Source organism: Equus quagga, chromosome 2 (assembly GCF_021613505.1).
Source record: "Equus quagga isolate Etosha38 chromosome 2, UCLA_HA_Equagga_1.0, whole genome shotgun sequence".
NCBI lineage: Eukaryota > Metazoa > Chordata > Mammalia > Perissodactyla > Equidae > Equus > Equus quagga.
Window position 1 is genome coordinate 167,296,226 of NC_060268.1, and position 3,649 is coordinate 167,299,874.

General features: G+C 44.9%; 1 long non-coding RNA gene across 1 annotated transcript; it reads left to right on the forward strand.

Moving 5' to 3' along the window:
* The first annotated feature begins 2,193 nt into the window (after nucleotides 1–2,193).
* Nucleotides 2,194–3,236, forward strand: LOC124233907 (uncharacterized). Its single transcript, XR_006887176.1, has 2 exons — nucleotides 2,194–2,367; nucleotides 2,680–3,236. It is a non-coding gene; the product is annotated as an uncharacterized LOC124233907 (long non-coding RNA).
* Nucleotides 3,237–3,649: the final 413 nt, after the last annotated feature.

Genomic DNA, 3,649 nt, shown 5'->3' on the forward strand with positions numbered 1-3,649 from the left:
CTGGGGTGCTTGTTGGGAACATAGCTGTGAACCAGGTGAACACCTTTCTTGTAGCCTAGCAGGATATAGAACTCAGTAAACACACACATTTCTAGTGAGTGGTATGAAGAGGAAGAAACCTACTATTGACATGCCTAGCATGAATCTAGAGTCATTTCCCACCTCCATTCTCTGTGACGCCCAGTGTTCAGGCAGCCCTTTTCTTGGATCGCCATGAAATTGTACTGTAGGAATCTGTATCTGAGCTCACCTAGGTAGGTCTCTGTTCCATGCAATCAAGAGTCAAATCAAAACAGTCTCCTCTTCTATTCCTTACCTAGATCAGCACAGGAAGAAGTCAATAATTATTGGGGTTTTAGATGATTGGAAGCAATGCAAATTGACTCTAGTCAAAACCCCACTCCTTGGAATCTTGGTAACAGGCGATTTACTGAGATGGAAAGGAAAGAACTTTTAGTTGCATCTGTTTGCTGCACCAACTTCAGCCCTGATGCAAGATTTTAATACTGCAGGATCCTATCCATCTACTCCTGAGTTATTACAAGTCCAAAACTATTTTACGGACATTGGCCTTCTTAGAATATGCATCAGGAAGACGAGGATTTTCACTGGGATGTATGCCATGTGCCCAAAATGGGGAAAAAATGAGTTGAAATCAAAGAAGAGCTGAGTGGGTGATGGCCCAGTGACAACAGATAAACAGTAGCATCTTGGGGTGGGGGTATGTAGGAAGCTGATGCTATTGTCCTCATTGGGTGCTAGGGCAGAGATTGTGAACATCTGTTATCTCTGCCCTATCGTTCCTCTTCCCCTTTCTTCTGGAACAAAAATTTGGGGGTGGGGAGTGGGGAAGTTGCCACTTCCTAGCTACGTGACCTAATATCAATATCAAGCCCCCCTTCCTACCCTTTTTGTGTGATCATAAATTAGTTTAAATTTGCTTTTTGTCACTTGCTACCTAAAGAATCGAGAAAGTTCTACTTGGTCTGTCTGTGCCTTCAGGAACCACACACTTAAACAAAGGAAGCCTAGGAGCCCTGTGAGTGGGTCCCATGGGATTAACAGAGATTGACTTCCACATGGATTCTTAGCCAGGTGCCTATGCCCTAGGTGTGAATGTGGGGCCTGGGCAGGCTCTCCGGCCGCATGTTGACATAAGAGATTAAGCTGCAGTAGGATACTCTACTTAAGGGTCATTTTGATTGAAAGAGCTAGTTTGATTGAAAGAACAAACTAAAATAATAATAATAATAATAATTACAGCTCATTTCCTTCACTGAGTTATATCTTTTTCCGAAGGCGACTTGCAAACAAGAATCTCCCCTTTGTATGCAAATGGAAATGAGATATGAGAAAAGAGTGCTCACTATGGGTCACAGCTTCTGGCATTTCCCTGTTTGCTGCCTTTATTGCTCGCAAAAGAACAGAGTGCCTACATTTTTCTTTGTTTATGTCACAATTCCTTTATCAGTGATTTCCTTTCCAAAAAATAGTAAGTCATTTGGTTTTTCTTTATTTGTTTTTAAAGAGACCAGTAAATTTCAAAACCAGCTTGCAACTCAGCTGACCACTAAGCTCCCACTATTGCTAGCCCCGCCCAACCTTGCATGGCTCCCAGGCGTCTTTCCCTCTCCGGCAGCACTGGGCATTTTCACGTGGACAGACTGTGAAGGGCAAGGCTCTCCGGAAGCCATGCAAACACTCTGAAATGCTGTCTTGCAAAATCTCGCAATGACCCATATGGAGTGAAAAGTCCAACTTTCATTTCAGCCTGCATGAAAGAGCCCTGTGGTGAGGGACAGTGACCCCTGGTGCCCTAGACAACCCCTGCTGTGACCGGTAAAGGCCCCCTTCTGTAAGAACAGTGGGAGAAGCCAAGGGAAATATTCATCTGGCCTCCTGGGTAATTCACAGCCTGTGTCCCTTGCCTGCTACTGAGCTGGGCCGGAAGTCCAAGAGGGAATCTTTTCCAACTCTGACTGCCAGGCCACACGGGGCCTGCAAAGTCATTCCAATGCTCCATGAAAGAGCATAGAGCAGCCATTGTCATGTAAAATTAGCCTGGGCAAAGCCCCAGAGAACATGCTGTTGGATGCCATCCTGCCCTCCCCGCACAAGGGTATGTGAGAGATAACAAGGGTTCCAACTCTTGCTTTGGGTCATCAGCACGTTCCCAGTTCTACACTATCCCTCTCCCACTTTTAATCTCCCTCCTGCCCTGGATTCATTGACCATTGCATCTCCTCCCAGAGGCTGCCCAGGAGAAGGAAGGCCCCTGGTGGCCATGGAGGACACGGAGAATCCAACGAATGAATCCAGTGGCCTCGTATTCGCCAACGCTCCATTGAAACCACAGCTACGCTCCAGGTTAGCAAACTGATTTGGCTCTCCTTCCACACTCGCCTCTCTCCGTCAAAGGTCTACTTTGCCCAAGATCACCCTCCAAACTGATAACACAGAATAAGGCCACTGTCTGGTTGTCCCCTTGAGGCCTTCCATTCAAAGCCAACACTACTAACATTCTGCATAGTACCTTCCCCAAAGAAGGCTGCAACTTTCTCTCCATGCCTATGCAAAACATGGAGCTTGCCAATAGTAAATTGTTCTGATCCATGAGAGACAGCTAGAGCCAGGATGACTTTAATGCAGGCTTCTCATCAATTACTTCTTATTTTCCAGGCTGGACACTCCCTGTGGAGCAAGGCTAGAAGCTGAACTGTGCTCAGATGATATCCCGGCAGTGAAAACACCAGAGTGCTAAATGAAAAATCTATGCTCTCCCCACCAACTTCTTCAACTAGTGGGCCGCACAGGCTCCAGCAAGGATTAATTTGAACACTGTCATTTCTTGGCATCCCAAGCTGAATTTTCCAGGACACAAAGGCATGAGGTATTCCATCATCTTGATAATTTTTATAGCCGGTGGGGAGGTAGAAGGGAACAAATAATTGGATGCACCAAGCTATGGAACAAATGAAACTATGAAACGTTCACGATCAAGTCCTGGATCAAAGTGACTGGCTCGTAGATAGGCAAGAAATTTGGCCTTCTTCAAAATAAGAAATGAGGGTGGAGCCTCAAGCAGTGGGTCTAAAAGTGAGTCTTTCACAGGCTTGAGGAAGAATACAGTGTTTCCCATTAACCACTCAACACTCAAGAAGAAATGTCACCTAAGAAACTGACTTTGGGTTACAAACTAGGGGCAAATACTGGAAGGAAATAAATCAAAATATGCACACTGGTTGTGCTATAATGACGGGATTACTGGGTATTTTTTGTTCTTTATTTTCCTAACTTCCTGTACACCAATAACTTATAGCATATATTTTTTTAGTTTCTTAAAAGACCTTCCCTTTTTTTTAGCATATCAGCCACCAAAACACCCAGTTAAAAAGCTTAGCACCCATTCTTGACTCCTTTATTTTCGTCTTAAATATCTCAGTTCATGCATCCTCTCTTCTCTCTCTCTTCTTTCTGGGCCTTAGTGCAGATGCTTGGTGTCATTTCACTCCTCTTTCTGGTCATTGACATCCTCCCCTAAATGGCTTCCCCACTGCTGGTCTTACTAATCATCCAGTCCATCCTCCAACGGCAGCCAGAGTGACTTTCTAAAATAGAAACCCCTTCATGTCACATTCCTGCTCAATCT